This window comes from Aythya marila (assembly GCF_965140915.1).
Source record: "Aythya marila genome assembly, chromosome: W".
Taxonomy (NCBI): domain Eukaryota; kingdom Metazoa; phylum Chordata; class Aves; order Anseriformes; family Anatidae; genus Aythya; species Aythya marila.
In genome coordinates, this window is record NC_139081.1 from 16,637,661 (window position 1) to 16,662,997 (window position 25,337).

The following is a 25,337-nucleotide window of genomic DNA, read 5'->3' on the forward strand; positions in this document are numbered from 1 at the left end:
CCGAATTGCGACACCTTTTTTTCAAGCATTCTGCCAGTTTTTGAGGATTTTGCACTTGTTCAGGGATGAATTTCCAAAACACTGGGGGTGCCAACTGCTCTAGATGCCTGCCCATATCCTCCCATACTCCCTGCCACCCACAACTATACTGCCTCCAGGCAGATCTCCGGATGAGCTTCCTAAGTAGTTGTTTAACTTTAAGCAGAACCTGAAGTGCATTCAGGAGGCAGAACAAGACTATGCTGGTCTGAGTATCCCAAGGATATTCAATATCTTGGAGAGCTATTGTAATAAACTCGGAGGATAAGAGGGTGGTGAAGGAGGAAGGGAGAGTGATCAAGTAAGAAAAATTATCTTCCCCTTTCCCCTCCACAGATTGACTCCCTAATGAAAAAAGGCAACAGATATAATTGCTAATAGTTTCCAAAATACAGTTTCCAAAGTATAGAGTTGAAGATGTTACTTCTCATCCTAAGCCAAAACACAGCATTCCACCAGCTACCAGGAAGAAAATTAATTCTGTTCTAACTGAAACCAAAACACCTGAGTACACCTATAGATATGTACAATCAGAAAAGGCCAAAGTTTTAAAAGGCAACTGTTTAAAAGGCAAGTGATCACCTTGCCGAGGCGATAGGCTCTGGGGCAAACGCGTTCTGCAGCAGAGCGGGGGATCGGACAGGCAGGGCTATTTTTTTCTGGCATCAAGCCCACTTGAGGGAGCTGCCAGGACCCGGCAGCCCTCGCGAGGGAGGCTGATGAGACGTAGGCAGAGCCATCAGCATCAGCAGCAGGCCATTTAAATCGGGTGCCACCACCATTTCGCAGCCACTTGCCGAGGCGATCGGCTCCGGGGCAGACACGTTTTGTAGCAGAGTGGGGAATCGAACAGGCAGGGCTGTTTTTTTCTGGCATCAAGCCCACTTGAGGGAGCCACCAGGACCCGGCATCCCTCGCGAGGGAGGCTGATGAGGCATAGGAGGAGCCATCAGCGCTCTCTCCCCGGCCGTTCAAAAGCTGCCCCTAGGGAGCGCGAGCGACCAGGGCGGGCAAACAGGGCGTGGCGTGTCAGTAAGGAGTGGCGCGGCGGTTCGCCCAGGGAGGGCAGAGCGTTCTTCCCCCCCCCGCCCATATGAACAACTCCTCTAACGGCAGTCTACTGCTAGCTAAGCTACAATGGTCTCCACCAGGCACAGTGCTCTCTCTAGGAAGTCTGTACACATCCAGACTGACTGCCCGCTCAAAAATGCAGCAGTTCAGGTCTCTGGATGCAGGGAGTGCCTGAGCCTTTTGCTGCCACCTGCGGGGGGCAGAGAGACGGTGTGCATGAGGTGCGAGCAGGTGGATGACCTGGTCCACCTGGTGGCAGAACTCAAGGAGGAGGTCAAGAGGTTAAGGGCTATCAGGGAGCATGAGTGGGAGATAGACTTGTGGAGCAACTCCCGGCAGGGCCTGAAGGACAGGTACCAGAGTGAGACACCCCAAATGGGAGTGGACCCCCTGCCCTGTTGCTGTTGGGCAGAGGGAGGGGACCTAGGAGTTGAGGAGGAATGGAAACAGGTTCCTGTTTGACATCACAGGCGATGTCCCGCTCCACCTTCCCAGGTGCCCTTACACAACAGGTTTGAGGCCCTGGAGCTTGAGAGAAAGGTAGGTGAGGATGAGGTAGCAAGTGTACCCAGGAGGATGCCTAGGGCGAGGAAGTCGACTCCCCGCCTCAGGACTGCCTCCACCAATTAAGAAAGAAGGGTGATTTTTGTGGGCGACTCCCTTCTCAGGGGAGCAGAGGGCCCTATTTGTTGGCCTGACCCTACCCGTAGGGAAGTCTGCTGCCTCCCTGGGGCCAGGGTCAGGGATGTTGCTAGAAAGCTTCCCAACCTGGTTCACCCCTCTGACTATTACCCTCTTTTAATAGTCCAGGCTGGCAGTGATGACATTGAAGAGAGAAGCCTGAAGGCTATCAAACGAGACTTTAGGGGGCTGGGACGATTAGTGGAGGGAGCGGGAGTAGAGGTGGTGTTTTCGTCTATCCCTACGGTGGCAGGGAGGGGTACAGAGAGGACACGAAAAGCCCACCTGATAAACATGTGGCTCAGAGGCTGGTGCCAACACAGAAATTTTGTTTTTTTTTTTTGACTATGGGGCGCTTTACTCAGCACCCGGCCAGATGGCTGCAGACGGGTCCCTATCTCTAAGGGGAAAATGGATCCTAGCCCAGGAGCTGGCGGGGCTCATTGAGAGGGCTTTAAACTAGGTAAGAAGGGGGATGGATCTGAAACAAGGCTTGTTAGAGCTGTGCCAGGGGTAACAATGGCAAGGCTGGGAGAGAAGGCCCAACTGAAGTGCAACAAATGGGAGGAGCTGGAAGCCATAGTGCGGCAGGCAGGCTAAGACTTGGTTGCCATCACGGAAACATGGTAGGACCACTCTCATTACTGGAGTGCTGCAATGTCTGGCTATAGGCTCTTCAGAAGGGACAGGCAGCATGGAAGGGGTGGTGGTGTGGCTGTCTATATCAGAATGAGTTTTTATGTCCTGGAACTTGAGGCTGGGAATGACAAGATTGAGTCCCTATGGGTTAGGATCAACGGGAAGGCCAACAAGGCAAGCATCCTGTTTGGGGTCCATTATAGACCGCCGAACCAGGATGAGGAGATGGATGAGGAGTTCTAGAGGCAGCTGACAGAAGTTGCAAAATCGTCAGCGCTTGTTCTTGTGGGGGACTTCAACTTCCCAGACATATCCTGGAAGCACAACACAGCCCAGAGAAAGCAGTCTAGGAGGTTTCTGGACAGCGTGGAAGATAGCTTCCTGATGCAGCTGGTTAGCGAGCCTACCAGGGGACATGCCCTGCTAGACCTTCTATTCACAAACAGAGAAGGACTGGTGGGAGATGTGGTGGTTGGAAACTGTCTTGGGCAGAGTGACCGTGAAAGGGTAGAGTTCTCCATTCTTGGAGGAGCCAGAAAGGGGACCAGTAAGGAAGACCAGTCCGCTGTACTGGACTTCCGGAGGGCTGACTTTGAGCTGCTCAGGACACTGGCTGGCAGAGTCCCTTGGGAGGCGGTTCTGAAGGGCAGAGGAGTCCAGGAAGGCTGGGCGCTCTTCAAGAAGGAAATCTTAATGGCGCAGGAAGGGTCTGTCCCCACGTGCCCAAACACGAGCCGTCGTGGAAGAAGACTGGCCTGGCTGAACAGAGAGTTGTGGTTAGAGCTTAGGAGAAAAAAGAGGGTTTACAATCTTTGGAAAGGAGGGTGGGCCACTCAGGAGGACTATAAGGATGTTGTGAGGCAGTGCAGCGACAAAATTAGAAAGGCCAAAGCTCATCTGGAGCTCAATCTGGCTACTGCTGTTAAAGACAACAAAAAATGTTTTTATAAACACATGAACATGAAAAGGAGGACTAAGGAGAATCTCCAGCCTTTACTGGATGCGGGGGGGGGGGAACTTCTTTAAGGGTTCCAGGGATTCGGAACCTCTTGAACTGAGGGTTCCAGGGATTTGGAACTTATTTGAAGGTTCCAGGATGGGTCAGGTGAAAAGGGACCCATAACAGGAACTTGAAGTATATCAGGGCATAGCTACCCCTGTTGGATGCTAATTGTAGCGAAAAAATAATAGGTGGGAAATATACCTAGAGGATTGGTTATCTACTTTGATCAATCAAATTTGATATATGTGATGCTGCTAGTGACGATTATTATACACCCTGTGGAACAATGAGTTGGGTGAAATATTATGGATATGGGATTCCAACCATTGCTAGAAACCTGTTTATAAATCTTGCAGAGAATATTGCGAAGCCATTCTCTTGTGGTTCAATTGGCCTTTGCCAAATTTGAAAACAAGACATGAATTAATGATATTCAAAAGAAGAGGAGGGATTGATATATATGGAGTTGTAATTTGTGTCGAGAAAATGGTTGATATTAATAAAGAAGGGGGAGATTTGGGAATGTGGCTATGGGGGTTGGAAAGCCCCGTGGTTAAGATAACATTAGACTCTTAACGACGAGGCCATCAGGAATGTAAAAGAGTTTAGAGGGAACAAAGAAGGGTGATTCAGGAGACTCCATGCAGTCTCCGGTTTCTTGTTCTCCAGCCCTTAAGGCATGGAAGTTTCTGGGTGTTTGCTGTTGTTACATTCAAAGTTGTTTGACCAATGAAAAGTTGTTTTGAAAAGAACTGCTGTGGAGAGAAGGGTATAAGAGGGGAGCCTGCCCTCAAGATAAAAAAGGAAGGCAACATGATGTGATGAAGTTATGTCATCAATAAAGAAGCAGAAAGAAGGAATGAAAAGGAACAGGCTAGTGGAACGGAGACCAGGATGGGAACAGGCACATTGATTGCCTGTTTGATTTTCCTGATATCGGAAAGAAATTGTCTTAGGTTGCAGGATAAACTTACAACACTCAGGAATGATGGGGACCTGGGGCATCTAGCCTAGCAGGTCCACTGGTTGAAATAAAGCTAGGGAATGAAGAAGAGAGGCTTTAATTTTTTGTTGGTTACGGGAGCTTCTTTCTCTGTGTTAATTAGTCTGTAAATGTAATACGAGCAAGTGGCCAACAGGAAAAGGAGTGTTTTTTTGCAGTGCTTGAAATTTAAATTGGGAAAAATGATTGGAATTACAAAATGAGAAAAATAGTCAAGTTTGGTTCATGGTACTAGATTTAAAGGATGCCTTTTTCTGCCTGCCTGTGGCAAAAGAAAACCAGAAACTCTTTGCCTTTAAATGGGAAAATCCTAATAGAGGACAGAAAACTCAGCTTACTTGGAAAGTGTTACCACAGGGGTTCAAGAATAGCCCCACCATATTTGGGAACTGTGATCTTGAAGCTTGAAAGACCCCTTTGGGAAAAGGGGACGCTGTTGCAATATGCAAATGATAGCTACTGAAGAAGAAAAGGAATGTGTATAATGGACTGTTAGTTTACTACATTTTTTCGGCACTAATACTGAGAACCCAGCCTCTTTCCTCAGAGTTTCCAGATCACCCATTCATGATTGCAGAAAGACAATGGACACAGTATACTCCAGCTGACCAGACTTAAAGGAAACACCCCTAGAAGATGTGGAGGAGTGGTATATAGATGGCAGCAGCTTCATCCACCAGGGATTTCACCTCACAGGATATGCGGTAAAAAACATCAGCCCAAAAGGTGGAAATTATCACCTTGATAAGAACTTTTGAGCTGGCAAACATTTGGACAGATTTGAAATATGCCTTTGCTGTAGTGCATGCACATGGGGCAATTTGGAAGGAGAGAGGACTTTTATCTTTCTCAATTAAACATGCAGAAGAGGCTGAAAGCAGATATTAGAGAAAAAGAAAAAAGGAGGCCCAGACAGGAACAGCCCCGGCTAGGCAAGGAGCAATGTGCCCTGTGTAAGAAATTTGGGCATTGGAAAAAGGAATGCCCAGAACGGAATAGAAATGGAAAAGGGAACTGGGGAAGGGAGGTGGTGGTCGCACATGCAAAAGACGACTGAAGATGACTGGGGGAATCTACCCCAGACGATCTGTTGGTTATAAAAATGAAGCTGGGGAAGGAGGGAAAAGAGGTGGAACCTGCCCTCAAGATAAAAAAGGAAGGCAACACGATGTGATGAAGTTATGTCATCAATAAAGAAGCAGAAAGAAGGAATGAAAAGGAACAGGCTAGTGGAACCAGGACGGGAACAGGCACATTGATTGCCTCATGAAGATAGGTTCGGCCAAACTCAGCAAACTGCTCAGAGAGGCTCGTACAGAAAGTCACTGGAAATAGGAGAGCTGGAGCTGGAGAGAAGCTCAAGCTGAGAGAAGTGGACCTGTGCACACAGTTGTCCCTCGCTGGTAAGCAGCTGCGCATTATGGGGAATCATACGTCCTTAGGAACAAAGACTGTCCTGGTAACCTTACAGCTCATTCTCCTTATTAACAATTAGTTTATGAGCCTGAAATATGGGACTGTTATAAATGAGGTCTCAACTCAATCTGAATTTTGTAATATTTATAAAACAAATATTTATAAAAGGTATAAAAGGCAAGTAAACAGCACTGGGTGTGAGGGGAGTCTACACTCCACCAACATGCACACACGAACATCAAACATTCTAAATATACAGAACATTGCTTTACATACTAAACCTGAGTATGCCTATACATAAGTACAATCAGGAAAGGTAACAAACAATCCTTTAATTTCCATAACTTACTAAAATCGAGTACGCCTATACATATTCACAACATGAACAAGCCAAGTGACCTCAGCTGCTCTTCATATGTCTTCCCCTCTTGGGCCCTTCACCATCTTCGTCGACCTCCTCTGGACACTCTCCAACAGTTTAACATCCTTTTTGTACTGTGGTGCCCAGAACTGCACACAGTACTCGAGGTGAGGACGGACCAGTGCAGAACAGAGCAGGACAATCACTTCCCTCGACCGACTAGTGATGCTGTGCTTGATGCACCCGGGATACGGTTGGCCCTTCTGGCTGGCAGGGCACACTGCTGGCTCATATTCACAGAATCACAGAATTTCTAGGTTGGAAGAGACCTCAAGATCATCGAGTCCAACCTCTATTCAACTTGCTGTCAACTACAACCCCCAGATCCCTCTCTGCGGGGCTGCTCTCCAGCATCTCGTCACCCAGTCTGTACGTATAGCCAGGGTTCCCGCGTAACAGGTGCAAGACCCAGAACTTGCTTTTATTAAACTTCATGTGGTTGGTGATCACCCAGCTCTCCAATCTGTCCAGATCTCTCTGCAAGGTCTTTTTACCCTCATCCGAGTCCACGACTCCTCCAAGTTTAGTGTCATCAGCAAATTTGCTCAAAACACCTTTGAGTCCTACATCCAAATCATTTATAAAGACATTGAAGAGGACTGGCCCTAAAATGGAGCCTTGAGGGACCCCACTAGTGACCATCTGCCACCATGATGAGGCCCCATTTACCACAGCCTTTTGAGCCCTGCCTGTCAGCCAATTGCTCACCCATTGTATGATGTTGTTGCTAAACTGTATGCTGGACATTTTGTCCAGTAGGATCCTATGGGAAACTGTGTCAAAAGCCTTGCTGAAGTCCAAAAAGATCACATCAGCAGGTTTCCCTTGATCGACTAGACAGGTGATCTTATCATAAAAGGAAATCAAATTTGCTAGGCAGGAACTATCCCTCATGATCCCATGTTGGCTGGGACCAATGACTGCTTTGTCATCCAGGTGCACCTCAATAATTTCAAGGATCATCTTCTCCATAATTTTACCAGACACTGCCGTGAGACTGACAGGCCTGTAATTGCTAGGGTCTTCTTTCTTACCCTTCTTGAAAATTGGCACAACATTTGCCAGCTTCCAGTCTTCTGGGACCACTCCAGATTCCCAAGATCGTTGAAAAATAATTAAGAGAGGTCCCATGATGACACCAGCCAGCATTCTGAGCACCCTGGGATGAATCCCATCCGGACCCATGTACTTGTATGGATCCAGGTGGAGCAGCAAATCCCGCACATGTTCAGGGTCGGTTGGGAGCTTCTCATTCCCACTGTCATGGTCCTCCTGCTCAGGGCACCCTGGCTCCCAAAGCCCATCATCAGCATTGAAGATGGAGGTGAAGAAGGCATTAAATGTCTCTGCTTTGCCTATGTCACTGTCTGTGAGGAGACCTTCCCCATCAAGTAGCGATCCTATGTTTTCTTTGGTCCTCCTTTTTCTGTTCACATACCTAAAAAAACCTTTTTTATTGTCTCTCACAGACATGGCCAGCTTCAACTCTAGTTGGGTTTTGGCCACCTGAATTTTCTCCCTACAAACACGAACAGCATCCCTGTATTCCTTCCTCGTCGCCTGACCCTTCTTCCAGCAGCCGTACACTTTCTTTTTCCGCCTACGCTCCAGTAGAAGATCCCTGGTCAGAAGATCCCTGGTCAGCCAAGCCAGCCTTCTACCCCACCTGCCTGACTTCCGATATTTTGGAATTGACTGATCCTGTGCTTTTAGGAGGCAGTGCTTAAAGACTGACCAGCACTGATGGACGCCAATGCCTTCAAAAGCAGCTTCCCAGGGGACCTTGCTGACTAGTTCCCTGAGCAACCTGAAGCCTGCTTTCCCCATATCCAGGGCTGAAATTTTGGTGGCAGTTTTCCTGCTGTCCCCATAAATGCTCAACTCAACCACTTCATGGTCACTGTGACCAAGACGGCTGCCAATTGCCACATCTCCCACAAAACCCTCTCTGTTTTCCAGCAACAGATCTAGGAGGGCACCTTTCCTAGTTGACTGCCTTAGCACCTGCACCAAGAAGTTATCATCTAGGTGCTTTATGAACCTCCTGGACTTGCTCGTGTCAGCCGTGTGGTGATTCCATTGGACGTCTGGCAAGTTGAAATCCCCCATAAGGACAAGGGGAGTTGATCTCGAGGCATCTCTTAGTTCTGTAAAGAATAATTCATCGGTGTTGTCGTCCTGGCCGGGTGGTCTGTAATAGACTCCCACTATGACATCCCCTTTATTTGTTCATCCCTTAATCCTTCCCAGAGGCTCTCAACTTTGCCATCCCCAACTTGAAGTGCCACGCACTCCAGCCCATGCTTCACATACATTGCCACCCCGCCTACCCTGCCTGTCCCTCCTGAAGAGCCTGTAACCATCTATTGCAGCACACCAGCCACAGGACTCATCCCACCAGGTTTCACTTATGCCAATGATGTTGTAGCTGTGGGACTGGGCCAAGACTCCTAGTTCATCCATTTTATTCCTCATACTGCATGTGTTTGTGTAGAAGCACTTCAAATGCACCTCCCTACACGCAGCACCTTGTGGAACCGAGCGAAGGACCTCAGTGGCATACAGTCCCTCTGATTCTAGCGCACCATACCTTAGCTCATCAACAGCATGCCTAGTTTTATACCCTTCCCCCTTCAACTCTAGTTTAAAACCCTATCTATCAGCCCTGCCAACTCCTGAGCCAAAATCCTTACCCCTCTCTGAGAGAGGCGCATCCCATCTGGTGACAGCAGGCCTGGTGCCACGTAGACCTTACCTTGATTGAAGAACCCAAAGTTCTGCCGGTTGCCCCAGTCCCGAAGCCACGTGTTAATGTGGTGAGCCCTCTTGTCAGCATCGATCCCCCCTATCGGAAGGACAGAGGCAAACACAACCTGTGCCCCTGATCCTTTAAGTAGTTGCCCCAAAGCCCTAAAGTCCCTTTTGATTGCTCTCGGACTTCTACTTGCTACCTTATCATTACCAGCCTGAAAGACCAGTAGTGGGTAGTAGTCGGTGAGCCATATCAGGCGCTTGACTTTCTTAGCGAAGTCTCTCACCTGAGCCCCGGGGAGGCAACAGACTTCACAGAATCACAGAATTTCTAGGTTGGAAGAGACCTCAAGATCATCGAGTCCAACCTCTGACCTAACGCTAACAGTCCCCACTAAACCATATCCCTAAGCTCTACATCTAAACGTCTTTTAAAGACTTCCAGGGATGGTGACTCCACCACTTCCCTGGGCAGCCTGTTCCAATGCCTCACAACCCTTTCAGTAAAGAAGTTTTTCCTAACACCCAACCTAAAACTCCCCTGGCGCAACTTAAGCCCATTCCCCCTCGTCCTGTCACCAGGCACATGGAAGAATAGACCAACCCCCACCTCGCTACAGCCTCCTTTAAGGTATCTGTAAAGAGCAATAAGGTCACCCCTGAGCCTCCTTTTCTCCAGGCTGAACAAGCCCAGCTCCCTCAGCCACTCCTCGTAGGACTTGTTCTCCAGACCCCTCGCCCTTCTCTGGACCCGCTCAAGCACCTCGATGTCCTTCTTGTAGCGAGGGGCCCAAAACTGAACACAGTACTCGAGGTGCGGCCTCACCAGAGCCGAGTACAGGGGGACAATCACCTCCCTAGCCCTGCTGGCCACACTGCTTCTTATGCAAGCCAGGATGCCGTTGGCCTTCTTGGCCACCTGAGCACACTGCTGGCTCATATTCAGCCGACTATCAACCTTCATTCCCAGGTGCCTGCCAGGCAGCTTTCCAACCACTCATCTCCCATCCTGTAGCTCTGCTTGGGGTTATTGCACCCCACGTGCAGGACCCGGCACTTGGCCTTGTTGAACTTCATGCAGTTGACCTCAGCCCATCGGTGCAGCCTATCCGGATCCTCCTGCAGAGCCTTCCTACCCTCAAGCAGAACGACACACGCACCTAACTTGGTGTCATCTGCAAACTTACTGAGGGTGTACTTGATGCCCTCGTCCAGATCAGCGATGAAGATATTAAAGAGGACCGGCCCCAGCACTGAGCCCTGGGGGATGCCACTAGTGACTGGCCTCCAACTGGACTTGACTCCATTCACCACGACTCTTTGGGCCCGGCTATCCAGCCAGTTTCTAACCCAACGAAGCGTGCGCCAGTCCAAGTCAAGAGCAGCCAGTTTCTTGAGGAGAATGCTGTGGGAGACGGTGTCAAAAGCCTTGCTGAAGTCAAGGTAGACCACATCCACAGCTTTTCCCTCATCCACCCAGCGCGTCACTTTGTCGCAGAAGGAGATCAGGTTCGTCAAGCAGGATCTGCCTTTCATAAACCCATGCTGAACCTGGATTTGCCTTTCATAAACCTACTTCCTTGTGGGTTGGGTCCAGTCGGCATATCGGGCCCTCTGTCCCTTTCAGAAGGGGTCCCCCATGACAATAACTCTTCTTTCTTTCTTGAGAGATGATGTAGCAATGCGGGGGGTAGGTTGCCTTGCCTTAGGCACCCTCTCCAACTGGGACGGGCTTTCGTCTCCTTCATTGTTCTGACTGTCGTGTTCTAGATCCTCATACCTGTTACATAAGGGTAGATGGGAAGGTGAGGTGGGCAGGGGCAGGGCTCGCCTACCACCCCAAACAGGAACTTGCCTCCATTCCCCCCGTGGCCTAGGTCTCGTCCTGCTGCCTGGCGGGATGAGGGGACTTTTGTCTTCTGCGTGGCAGGAAACACTTGTGCTGCGGCAGGCTCATGAGTCTGTCTCAGAGAGGGTAGAGTACACCTCCACCAGTCAATTTCCCTCTCTGACTCCCTGATGCTCCTGAGCCTGCTCACCTCCTCCCAAAGCTCCGCTACCTGTTTGAGCAGCTCTTCAACCTGGGCACACCTCCCACAGGCATACCCCTCGCAGCTGCTGTCGGACACGGACAGGAGACTCGGGCACACCCTGCAGCCCAAGACCTGGACGGCAGTGTGTTTCCCCGAGCCCTCCGTCTGAGTAGCCACATCAGTGACTGCGGCTGGAGAGGCCACAAGAGATGTGGAGGCCATGTTTTTCTGCCTGGTTGATACCATGGCCAGGCTCTTCACAAGCAGGTTACAAGATTGGATGGGAAAGACCACTGCAAAAGAGCAGTAAGGGGCCCTTCCTTCTCGCCCTGCCTGCGCGAATTGCCGAGTTGCCGGGCAAATTGCTGCGCCCCGTCCTTCTGATGTGTCATGCCCTGTTTGCCTGTCCTGGTCGACGCTCTCCTGGTAGGTCGCACTCCCTAGGGGCTGCTTTTGAATGGCCGGGGACACGGCGCTGCTGGCTCCGCCTATGCCTTGTCAGCCTCCCTCACGAGGGCTGCTGGCTCCTGGCTGCCCCCTCGGCTGCTTCGAGTGGCCTTGATGCCGATGCCGGAAAAAAAAGCCCTGCCTGTATCGATCCCCCGCCCCGCTGCAGAACGCATCTGCCCTGGAGTCGATTGCCTCGGCTTTCTCAGCCGACATCACCTTTCTTTCACAGCTGCCAGGAGTCGCCTCCAGAGGCTGAGAACCTGTGTCTCTCTCCCAATTCCTTTTTCAATTACCATTTCTACAGAGAGGGATCCCAGCTGCTTTGCTTCCTTGCCTTCTAATTGTAGGCTACTGGCCCCAGCATCCCAGCATCGAAGCAGCCAGGTGAGGATGTATTCACCTGGGCATCGACCATAATCCTTCTGTATTTCTCACAACTCACTCAGAGATAGGGATCGAGTGGTTTCTGACTCCTTTATGATTTCCATCTCTTCTTCCTTCTGTTTTTGTAATGGCTCTGCTTTAGAGATGCCTGCTATTTCCCCTTCTCCCTCCTTCTTAGGAGAAGCTTCTTCCCTTACTAAACGAGCTGACTTCCATTTCCATTGTTTTGACCTGACTGTGGGGGCGACTGATACCATGGTTGGTCCTCTGGGTCAGCCACAGCATGTGTTATCTGGTCATCGGATTCAGAGACTTCCTCTCTTCAAGGTGCTGGATGATGTTAAACAGTGTTTGAGAGGAGTAAGCCAGGACTCAGCACAATGCTGCAAGCTGTTGTTCTCCGGCATTGTCAGGGTCAGGGCATATGACTCTCAAACATTCTATCAGGTTTTTAGTATTTTGCACTTGTTCAGGGGTGAAGTTCAAAACTATTGGAGTAGACACCCATGACAGGTACTGAAGGGATGCAAGACACGGACTCCTGATGGATCTTGAACAGGAGACCTTTATTGCCCTTTTTCACTATTACATATACTTTCCCCGTAGCCCCATGCGCTGTCCACGCGCCTGAATCTGTCATACAATTGGTTAGACACCTTCAGACATGTGCCTCGAGCCAGCTAGCAATTGGCCACTGTCCAAAGCTCATCATTAATACTGCAGCCAAGTTACTTTATCTCGACCTTGCTCAAGTTTTTGTTTCTACTGCTTGTTTCTTCATTATCTCTAATTCAGAGATGTGTGAAACAGCGCGAAGCCACCTGCGAATTCCTTTCCCACAATTCCCCCTTTTTTATTTTCAACCAACCAAACTCTTTCTATAGATTTTTCTATCAAGTGCTGCAGACACTGCAATAAGCAAGGTAAAATAAGCAACAGAGTGAAAATCACATGCAGAATTACGATTGTAAAGTAGTGTGCCTACTAGAATCTACATCAGTGAATAAGCCACTAAGCACTAGGGATGTTGCTTTGCAGCGAAGATGCATCTCGCTCACACAGCACAATCACACAGTCATGCAAAGAGGCCTCTTGCACTTCTCATTCATACCACAAGAAAATATCACTTAAAATAATTTGTCTGTGGCTTCAGGAGGTCCTTGTCTACTCCCATGGTGAGCGGCTGAGTGGAGACCCCTCCGAGGAAAATGCTCGGGGTGCACCTAGGGGCATCTGTTCCACAGTCGATCCCACAGCCGAGCAGAGCGGCTCCTGGTGCAAGGAATGATGCTATTATAGTTTTGTATAATTACACCAAAGAGATGCATTGCAATAGGGAGCAAGTGTGGTGTTCACGATTTGTTTCATGATTTGTTTTTTGCCTAAGCAATTAAACCTTACACATGCTGTTGCTGTTACACATCCCAGGATATCTAATTCCTGTGGCTCTAGGGGCGCTTGCAGTAAGTAAACAGTCCAATCTTTCTTATCTGCTGGGATCCCCACCAAACATGTCATAAACTGGTCATTAGCACTAGCCAGGGACAGGCACATCACTTCTTGTCCTGTCATGTTGGCGAGGGTGACCCAGATGTTGTGGCATGGTTGGATGGAGACCCAGGGCTGGCAATAACCGATGACAGCAGCAATTGTGAGGAGGAGGCCAACCATGGCCTTACCCCCCTTGCTGGTACCCATCTTGGTCTGTGACCTGTGGAGGCACAAGCATACCCTTGATCCCAAGTTATTAGAGGTTGGGGTCCTTCCCAAAGACCTGTATTTAAATTTTTTACCATCACTAAGGCCTGCTCTGATTGTGGCACCTGTGAAAGTGCGGAATTCATACTTTTGTAATGTTTTACTATGGGCGGTACCTCTTTGTGAGGAAAGGGTAATGATTCATTACGTGAAGTGCCTTTCCCAACCTGTTCTGGGGTGTTTCCTGGGTGTCTCCCCCTTTTTGTTTATTTAGCAGTGTTTTCAAGGTGCCATGTGTGCGCTCTACAATGGCTTAACCTATGGGGGAATGAGGAATGCCTGTGATATGTCAGATACCCCAAGTTTGAAAAAAGGTTTGAAAGGAGTGACCACCATAGGTGGGGCCATTGTCGGTTTTTATTTCCTTTGGGATGCCTAGCGCTGCGAAAGCGACACGGCAGTGAGCCTGGACATGGCGACTAGTTTCACCTGCCGCAGCTGTCACCCAAATAGCATGAGAGAAAGTATCTACTGATACGTGAACATATTTCAAGAGACCAAATTCTGGAATATGTGTTATGTTGGTCTGCCCTAACTGTAAGGACCGTAAGACCTCTATGGTTTACCATTAAAGACGGGGTCGAAACATGTTGTTGACAGTCAGGACATGTTTGGACAATCAATTTGGCGTCAGTGATCGATATAGTGAATTGTTTCGCCAAGACTTTGGTGGATTGATGGAAAAAGGCATGGGATAACCATGCTTGCTCCAGCACCTTAGGCACGGGGGCAGTCAGGGTCATATTAGTTAGCTGGTCAGCATTTGCGTTACCCTCTGCAAAAATACCAGGTAACATGGTGTGGCTCCACATATGAATAATACAATGCAGGTGCACTCACTGCTCTACCAAAAATAGCAGCTCTTTAAATTTTAGAAACAAGTTTTCCTTTGGGATATGTCTCAAATGTGCCCTCTCAATGCGCTGAGTGATACCTACAGCATATTGGGAGTCCGATACAATATTCAAAGGTACTGTTCTTTTTCTTTTTTTTTCTCTTTTTTCTTTTTTTTTCTCTTTTTTTCTCTTTTTTTTTTTCTCTCTTTCTTTTTTTTTTTTCTGGATGCATGGAGCCCATGTCCTCGAGCACTTCATTGATTCATCGCAAATCATGCAGTAATCTCCATTTCCCGCTCTTCTTCTTGATGACAAACACTGGTGAATTCCATGGCTGTTTGTCGGAACAATATGTCCTCGTTGGAGTTGTTCTTGAACAAAGTCCTGCAGACTACTGCTCAGAAAAGAATTCATTGAGCAATTCCAGTTCCCTTTGGTATTGACAATGGTGGAGACTGTGTCCAAGCCATAGCTTGGATTTTTCCATTATAATTGGCATCAATTATCCCTGGCAAAACAAACAATCCGGTCAAAGTTGTACTTGATTGTCCTAACAGCAATACACTACAGTCATTCCCAATTGGTCCTTTGATGTTCAATGGAATTTTATGAATGTGAGTACCCCACAAAGTGGCATCTGTTACTGTGGAGACATCCACTCTGGCACTCCCTCTGGTTCCTGCTGAGAGGGTGTCCATGGTGGTAACCATGGCAGTGGGGCTGCAGCGCAGAACCCTGCTCCACCGTGGTACTCCATGGGCTGCAGGGGGACAGCCTGCTTCACCATGGTCCTTACCACAGGCCGCAGGGGACTTCTGCTCCGGCGCTTGGAGCACCTCTCCCCCTCCTTCTTCAGTGACCTTGGCGCCTGCAAGGCTGTTCCTCACTCCTCTCACTCTCCCAGCTGCTGTGAAGCGCAGCGTTTCCCCCCCCCCCCCCCCTTTTTTTTTTCTTCTTTCCTACATCTGCTCTCACAGAGGCTCAAACAACATTGCTTATTGGCTCGGCTCTGGTCAGTACTGGGGCCCTTACCTAACATGGGGCAGCTTCTAGATTCTTCTCACAGAAGCCACCCCTATGGCCCCCTGCTACCAAAAGCTTGTAAAGAGTATATTGTGATTATTCTTAAATATGCTTTTCAGAAAGGCGAGGAGTGGAATGTAGTGGGTTTACTGCATGACTGATTCAGGCACATGGACAGTGTATGGGGTTACAGGGAAAGTATATGTAGGGGAGAAAAAAGGGCACTAAAGGCCTTCTCTTCAAGATCCATTGGGAGTCTGTGTCTTTCATCCCTTCATTCTCTCATGAAACAGTGGTCATAACGGAAGCCTTTTGGAAGACAAAAACTGCCTCGGGCATCCTTTACATAGTCCCATGCACAATAAGTTCTCTGCTCTTTCTCTCTCTCCAGACCCTAACCCTAATTATATCCTTAACCTAATACATATGTCACCAAATTCCCCCATGAAATAGTGCTCACAACGGAAGCCTTTCTGTAGACCTGAACTTCCTTTGGCAGCCTTTAAACATCCCCATGCACAACAGGACTCTGCGCTTTCTCTCTCTGTCCTCGGGAGGACAGACATTTTCACAACGAGAGCCCACCCCTCCCCTCTCCTTCCTTTTCCCACCTTTTATTGCTGGGTGTGACATCATATGGTATGAAATATCCCTTTGGTTGCTTTAGGTCAGCTGCCCTGGTGATGTTCCTTCCTCACCTCTTGCCTACCCCCAGCCTGCTGGCTCTTGGGTGATTAGAGGGAGTCCTGATGCTGTGCCAGTACTGCTCAGCAGTAGACACAACACTGGTGTGATACCAATGCTGTTCTAGCTACAAGTGCAGAGCACAGCACTGTATGAGCTGCTGCAGGGAAAGTTAACTCCATCCCAGCCAGACCCAGTACACCCACGCACAACACAACTCTGCACTTTCCCTCTCTCCATACCCTAACCCTAACACTAAGGCTATTTAAGACTCTACCAGAATCCTACATGGCCAAATTCCCCCATGTAATAGTGCTTACAATGGAAGCCTTTTGGTAGACCTGAACTTCCTTTGACAGCATTTACACGACCCCATGCACAACAGGACTCTGCGCTTTCTCTCTCTCCAAACCCTAACCCTAACACAACACCTACATAGCCAAATTCTCACATGGAATAGTGCTCACAACAGATGAGGTGAGGTGAGGTCAGATGAGATGAGGTGAGGTGGATTTGTTAAGTGAGTTGAGATAATATGAGGTGAGGTGAGATGAGATAATGTGAGGTAATGTAAAATGACTTCAGGAAAGCTGAGGCTTGATGAGAGGAGGCAAGGAAATGTGAGGTGAGGTGAGGATGGATAGAGGTCAAGTGAGAGAACGGGACAGCTGGGGGATCAGGTCCAGTCAGCATGGGTTCATGAAACACAAGTCCTGACTGACCAACCTCATCTCTTTCTATGGTGGTGACCCACCTGGTGGATGAGGGAAAGGCTGTTGACGCAGTCTACCTAGACTTACAATCATAGAATCTCCCGAGTTGGAAGGGACCCATAAGGATAGAGTCCAACTCCTGGCACCACACAGATCTACCCAAAAATTCTAACCATATTACTAAGAGCACAGTCTTAAACTCCACTGCTTAAACAAACACTTCTTAAACTCCAACAGGCTTGGTGCCATGCCCTGGGGAGCCTGTTCCAGCATGCAACAACCCTCTCAGTGAAGAACCTCTTCCTGATAACCAGCCTGAACCTCCCCTGTCACATCTTAACACCATTCCCTCAGGTCCTATCACTGGTCACTAAAGAGATTAGATCGGCGCTTGCCCCTCCACTCCCCCTCATGAGGAAGCTGTAGACTGACTTCAGCAAGGCCTTTGACACAGTCTCCCACAGTATTCTTCTGGAGAAGCTGGCAGCCCATGGCTTGGACAGGTAAACTCTTTGCTGAGTTAAAAACTGTCTGGATGGCCAGGCCCTGAGAGTAGTGGTGAAAGGAGTGAAATCCAGCTGGCGACCAGTCACAAGTTGTGTTCCCCAGGGGTTGGTGTTGGGGCCCATCCTCTTTAATATCTTTATTGATGATTTGGATGAGGGAATTGAGTGTACCTTCAGTAAGTTTGCAGACGATACCAAGTTGGGGAGAAGTGTCAATCTGCTGGAGGTTAGGAAGGCCCTTCAGAGGGACCTGGACAGGTTGGGTTGATAGGCAGAGGCCAATGGGATGAGGTTCAACATGGCTAAGTGCCGGGTTCTGCACTTTGGTCACAACAACCCCATGCAATGCTACAGGCTTAGGGCAGAGTGGCTGGAAAGCTGTGCAGAGGAAGTTACGCGGGTATAACCAAGCAGGGATCTGAACCTTCCTGCTTTGATTGCAGTGGTAAGGTCCTTGCCACTTTTCCAGTAAAGGCTCACGGTTCCATCTTTGAAGTAGTACCTGATGTCCAGTTCAGAAGGGGTGCACCGGAAAATCACCCCTGAAGGAGCAAAAAATCCTAAAAAAAAAAAAAAAAAAAAAAAGAAAACAACAAAATAATTATCAACAAATTATCAACACTCTTCTCATCCTAAATCCAGAACATGGCATCCTACCAGCTACTAGGAGGAAAATTAACTCTATCCTAACTGAAACCAGGACACAACCGCAGAGGGACAAAAACCAAAGCTCATGCTGGGGCATGGGCTATGCTTAGCCCCAAACGAGCTGCAATCAGTAAGTCAAAGCCCTGACACAATTTCTGCAAAAATAAGAGCTAGAGAGACAAGAACCAGATAAAGTTACATGAATGCAAGCCATGTGGCCGAGGTTTGCACGCACTATGCCACAATTCACGTAAAGCACTAAGCTACTCACCAGTAAGAGCACTTGTCTTCTATCCTTTTTGCTATGCACTGAAAGACATCCAGAAAGTTGCAGGAACACTTTCAAGGCCATGAACTGCCCCAGGGTTAGGAACAGTGCAGTTTGTGCAAACCGAAGCTCTTGCTGGGCTCAGGGCCAATGTGCGTTCTGCTGGCTCTGCAGCCATCCCAGCCAGGCTGCGACACAGGGAAAGAACAAGCTGTGGTGTTCGATTGATCCCTAGCATTGCTGATACTGCATAGCACCACACAGGCTCTGGGAGCACAGCGCTGGCACAATGCGGTGGGGCAATCTTTGGGTGTACAGCAAGGTGCCCGCCACTATGAGCTGTGCCCACCTTCATCCCTGGTGGAGCAGAGACTCCCAGCGCACCCAGCGCTGTTTGCTTACCTCTATTCCTTTAATAAATTGTAAACTTTGATTATAGTCCTATTTGGGACTCAGCCATTTATGACAACTGGGGGCTCGTCCGGGATGGCTTTTGGTTCCTGAATTCTAATTTGATCTAGGAGAGGTGCCCCACCATTTGATGGCTCATGTTCAGGACAAATGCCATCTTGAACGTGAATAAAGGTAAGCAAAGATTTTGAGCTCCCTTGCCGGCTGCAGCACTGTATTTTGCCCATAATTCTGCGCGTGAAGATCCGAACGAAGACGACGGAGTCATAAGTATTTAAGGCATATACCGTTCGGTTGGGTGGGATTCGGTTGCCTGTGTGTGTAAGAGTGTGACTGAGACGGAACTCAGTTCCGAAGCAAGTGTGGAGGTCTTCTAACTGCGGTTCCAGTCTCCTGCGAGGGACTTGGCCGGTGAAGGACCGAAGCGATTCCCATAGGATTTGTGGGTGGGTGATAGGTCCTAACCACCCTGCAAGACACTCTTACTAAGGTAACCAAGGACTGTGGGAATTTCCATAGTAAAATTCCTAGATGGGTCAGACAAAATCAAAGACTAGGGACCAGAAGAAAGGGAGCAAATTACCAGACATACCACCAAAAAGTCCATTAGGAATAATGATTAGAAATTGGAACAATAGGGGCCCCAGAAAATGAAAGAGTAAATTAAAAATGGTCCAGTACTGTATGATAGAATGGCCAAAGGAGCCTTTAAGACCACATGTCTTCTGGCCTGTTTTTGGATCCTTTGAAGACTGGATCTGCCAGGCCTTAAATATACATGTTAAGTCAAAGAAACCTGTTTGCCGGGAAGAAAGTGATTATGCAAAATTATGGATCAGGACTTCACGTCCTTTTCCAGCCTCAATATTTATACTAAAAGCAGATGAGAAATTTGAAGAAAAAGAAGAAAAACAGGAAAAAGAAAAAGATGATAACCTACCACCTCCATATCCAAACAATCCACCCCTGGCAGCTCCTCCTCCAGTGTCTGTAGTATCTCCAGCAGTACCACCATTGCCCCTGCCTCCACCATCAACAGCCCCAGAATTAGACCGACCTCCGGCTGCATGTACGAGAAGCAAGACTGCCGTAACTGAGAAAGCTTCTCTATATCCCTTAAGAGAGGTACCCCTCGGAGGAAATCAGGGAGGCATCGGGTTCGTGGCAGTCTCCTTAAATACCACAGATGTAAGGAATTTTAAGAAAGAAATGGGGATCCTATTAAATGACCCCCTCAGAGTACCTGAAAAACAACCAATTCCTAGGCCCCAATACTTATACCTGGGAAGAAATACAGTCGATTTTAAGAATCTTATTTACTGCTGAGGAAAGGGGAATGATTAGGCAAGCTAGAAAGAGGATTTGGGAAAGACAGAATCAAGCAGGACCCCCAGGAGACCAAAAATGGCCGAATGTGGATCCCCACTGGGATCATTCTGTCAAGGAAGACAGAATATGAGGGATTTGAGAACATTAATCATGCGGGGAATAAGGGAAGCGGTTCCCCGAGGGCAAAACATCAATAAAGCATTTAATGAACAACAAGGGAAAGATGAATCTCCAACAGAATGGTTGGAGAAATTAAGGAAAAGCCTACAATTGTAGTCTGGAATTGACCCGAATACAGTGGTTGGAACTGCACTCCTTAGAACACAATTTGTAGCTAAATCCTGGGGGGACATAAGAAGAAAATTAGAAAAGCTGGAAGACTGGCAATAGAGAGGATTAGAAGAATTACTTAGGGAAGCAGAGAAAGTATATGTTAGGAGAGATGAAGAAAAACAAAAAGCAAAAGCCAAGATCTTTGTAGCAGCAGTAAGAGAAAGTCAGAAAAAGACCTTGTCCGGAGAGGAGAAAAAAAAAATAGAGAAAACCTCTAGGGGGCAGCCTTGTCGAGGGAAATCGACATTTCCTGTCTGTTACTATTGCAATAAGAAGGGACATACTCAGAGGAACTGTTGTAAACGAGAACAAGATGAGAAAATATTCAAAGAAGAATAGGGGTGTCAGGGCCTATATCTTCTGGGGACTTCAACGGAGCCCTTGATAAAACTATTAATCGGTCCCCATAAAGAGGAAGTTTTATTTTTAGTGGACACAGGGGCTGAAAAATCCACTATTCAAAAACTTCCAAAAGGAATAGAAGAAGGGAAGAGTTATATGTCAGTAATAGGGGCAAAAGGAGAGCCCTTTAAGGTTCCTGTTTTAAAAGATGTAGAAGTAGAAACAGAGAAGAAAATTTGTTTTAATGATTTACTTTTGCTCATTGAAGTGGAGTACAGTTTACTAGGAAGAGATTTGATTTTGAGATTAAACTTGAGCATTCTGATTTAAAGATCAAAGCCGAATTTCCTTAAGTGGTATATTCTTTATTGCAGTGCTGGATGCACGGGGGATCCTTCCGCCTATCGTGCATGTTTGAAGTGACAAACTATCTCGTATTTATGCAGCAAAACAATGAATATTCAATTAACACCTATGCATATTCATTACCTAACCCCGCCTACCCTCGCTTCGTATGCTAATTAGCTTATCCGTCCTTGCGCTTGCGCAAAGCCTTCCAAGAATTGTGGGCCAGGGTCTCCAGGATGTGGGCAGTGGTCTTTGGGAGGAAGGCCGTAGGTCTTTGGGAGGAAGGCCGTAAGTCTTCCTCATAATGCACTTTCTTAATCAGTTGTTTTACAGGCTGTAAAAATGCTGAGTTGTCTTTCGGTTTAACTGAGGGTCGGCAGATAACGGGATGTCTCAGTTAACAAGACATAACAGACAGTTGACTCAAGTTATCTCAAGTCTCAGCCTGCCTGAGTGTTAACGGATAATGGGGTGTTTACAAATAACAAAATGCTTAAACGTAACAGAAGGTCTACAGATAACAAGATGTTGTTTACTTTGTCCTTGCTAACTTTTAATCACAAGTTCTATTCTATCCTAAAGTAAGATACAATATCATTCCACAAGTTTTATTCTATCCTAAAGTAAGTTTATACAATATCAAACCACAAGCTTTATTCTATCCTAAAGTGAGTTTATACTATATCAATTCAAAGCCAAGGGGATAAATTGCAGATTAAATTATACACTTTGACACAAAAAGATGAAGAATTCATTAACCCTTCAGTGTGGTATGAGGAAAGGGAAATTGGAAAAATAGAAATGGACCCCATAAATGTTCAAATAATGGATCCACATTGTCCGATTAGAATTAAACAATACCCTATACCAATGGAGGGTCGAAGAGGATTAAAACCTGTAGTTGACAGACTTCTGGAAAAAGGAACTCTAGAACCATGTATGTCACCTCATAATACACCCATCCTCCCTGTAAAGAAATTGGTTGGGTCATACAGAATGGTACAGGACCTGAGAGCTGTAAATCAGTGAACAATCACTAAATTCCCTGTGTTGGCAAATCTTTATACTTTACTAAGTCATCTCTCCCAGACATACTTGGTATAGTGTAATAGATCTGAAAGATGCTTTTTGGGCCTGCCCTCTGGATGAAAAATCCAGAGATTATTTTGCTTTCGAGTGGGAGGACCCTGAAACAGGATGGAAACAACAATTAAGAGGGGGTCACTATTGGTCACTATTTGGACGAACTTTTGAAAAAGTTTTACAAGATTTCACATTACCCAGGGAGGTAAAATTATTGCAATATGTGGATGATCTATTAGTAGCAGGAGAAACTGAAGAGGGAACCCGAGAATCTACTATTAAATTGTTAAATTTTCTAGGAGAAAAAGGATTAAAGGTGTCTCGATCTGTTGCAGGAAGAATGGCTGAAAACAAGACAGACACCAGTATCGTCACATCATGCTCTCTCTTTATTACCCGAATAGCCTGACTTTGACAGCAAACTTAACAGGGGTGGATAATGTCTCACACAAGATTATTAGTCGAAAGCAATCAGACAAACAACTACAAGAAAACAACCCCACCTGCAAGAAAACAACCCCCTTGTGATTAGCAGTCACGTAGATCTTGTCCTTGAAGCCAGCTGCTAGCAACAATATTTTTCTGAATTCCTCAATCGGGCGATGTGGGAACACTGTCATGGGAACTTCTCATAGTCATCCTGGTAGCTTGGTTTGCTCAGCTGCAGCAAGTCATGGGATCTTTGCTGTTTCAAAAATCCCTCAACATCGATCAAAATTACAGTTTGTGGAACAGGAAGTAAAATACTTAGGGCATTGGTTGAGTAAGGGAAGAAAGAAGTTAGATCCTAACAGAGTATCTGGGATCCTATCCTTAAGACCCCCACAAACTAAAAAGGAAATCCGGCAAATATTGGAATTAGTAGGATATTGTAGACCATAGCTTGAAAGCTACAGTGAAAAGGTCAAATTCTTATATGAGAAATTAACTAATAACCAACTTAAGTGGTCTGCAGAAGATGATCAAAAATTTGAGGAAATAAAAAGGGCATTAATACAAGCACCTGTATTGAGCCTCCCAGATCTGGAAAAACCTTTCTATCTCTTTGTAAACACATCAAACCAGACAGCATATGGAGTTCTTACTCAAGACTGGGTAGGGATTAAGAAACCCGTGGGGTATTGTTCTAAGTTACTTGATCCAGTCAGTAGAGGGTGGCCTGCTTATCTCCAAGCTTTGGTCGCTATGGCATAGAGGAAGTTAGAAAGATCACCTTTAGTGCTCCTTTAAAGGTGCATACCCCACCTTTGTCAGAAGTGTCTTACAACAGAAAGCAGAGAAATGATTAACAGATAGCCGGATCCTAAAGTATGAAGCTATACTAATTGACTCCCTTGACTTAGAACTGAGGGTAACCTCTGCTCAGAGTTCAACACAATTTTTGTTCGGAAAACCATCAGAGGAATTACAACATAACTATTTAGAGGTAATTGAGACCCAGACTAAAGTAAGGCCAGATTATAGAGATACTGAATTAGAGAAGGGAGAAGCACTATTCATAGATGGCTCCTCCCGAGTAGTGGAAGGAAAAAGAAAATCAGGATATGCAATAATTAATAAGGACCTGGAACCTGTGGAATCAGGACCATTGAGCCCATCATGGTCAGCTCAGGCTTGTGAGCTGTATGCCCTATGTAGGGCTCTGGAACTATTAAAGGGGAAAAGTGGAACTATATATACAGATTCTAAATATGCATATGGGGTGGTTCATACTTTTGGAAAAAATTGGGAAGAAAGAGGTTTAATTAATACTCAAGGGAGGAATCTTATACATCAAGAATTAATAATAAAAATTTTAAGGGCGTTAAGAGAACCAAAGGAGATAGCAGTGGTACATGTGAAAGGACACCAAAAGGGATTAGATTACCGAACCAGAGGGAATAATCTAGCAGATAAAGAAGCCCAGGAAGCAGCCTTGAGGACTCCGGCCGCTAAAATTAATATAGTATTGGAGGAAGAAAGGCGAGAGGGAGGAGAAAAAACGTTTACCCCTGAGGAACAGAAAAAACTGGAGAAAATAGGGGCAAAGTTAGAACAAGGAAAATGGACATTGCCAGACAAGCGAGAGAAAGCTTATGCTTTTTATGCTTAAAGCTTGCCAAAAGCTTATGCGAGGCAAATATTGGGAGGTTTGCATGCACAAACACATTGGGGTACAAAGGCATTAAGTGATCATTTACTTAATTTGGTTGCATTGGGATTTTTGAAATACCAAAGCAAATCACACAAGGTTGCTTAACTTGTCAGAAGATAAATAAAGTGTTTTGACAAGCAGCCATGGGAGGGAGAAAAAGAGCTTATAGAACTTTGGAGAAAGTACAAGCTGAATTCACTGAATTGCCCAAAGTAGAGATGTCCTGGTTTCAGTTAGAACAGAATTAATTTTCTTCGTTTCAGTTAGAACAGAATTAATTTTCTTCCTGGTAGCTGGTGGAATGCTGTGTTTTGGCTTAGGATGAGAAGAGTGCTGATAACACCCCGATGTTTTAATTGTTGCAGAGCAGTGCTTACACCAAGCCAAGGACATCTCAGCCTTTCGCTCTGTCCTGCCAACAGGCAGGCTGGGGGTGCAGTAAGAACTGGAAGGGGACAGACCCAGGACAGGTGACCCAAACTAGCCAAAGGGGTATTCCATACCATCTGACGTCATGCTAAACAATATATAGGGGTGGCTAGCCGGGGGGAGGGGGCCGGACTGCTCGGGGTTAGGCTGGGCATCGGTCAGCGGGTGGTGAGCAATTGCATTGTGCATTACTTGTTTGTACATATTATTATTACTTTCCTATTATCACCATTGTATTATTATTATTATTATTGTTATTATTATTTTGTTATTATTATTTTCCTGTCTTATTAAACTGTCTTTATCTCAACTCACGGGCTTCACTTTCCATTTCTCTCCCCCGTCCCAGAGAGGGAGGGGGAGGGTGAGCACACGGCTGCGTGGTATTTAGCTGCCAGCCAGGTTAAACCACGACAGTCTTTTTTGGCGCCCAACGTGGGGCTCGAAAGGTTGAGATAACGGCAGATCTGACCAGAGTGTGTTAAACTAAAATTGGTATAAGTATTAGACCTGCTTAATAGTCACTTGTCATAATGCTGATTGCTTTAATCTCAACTGTGCTGCGCCTGTTTTCCAAATTGAGTATTATAGCACATTATTT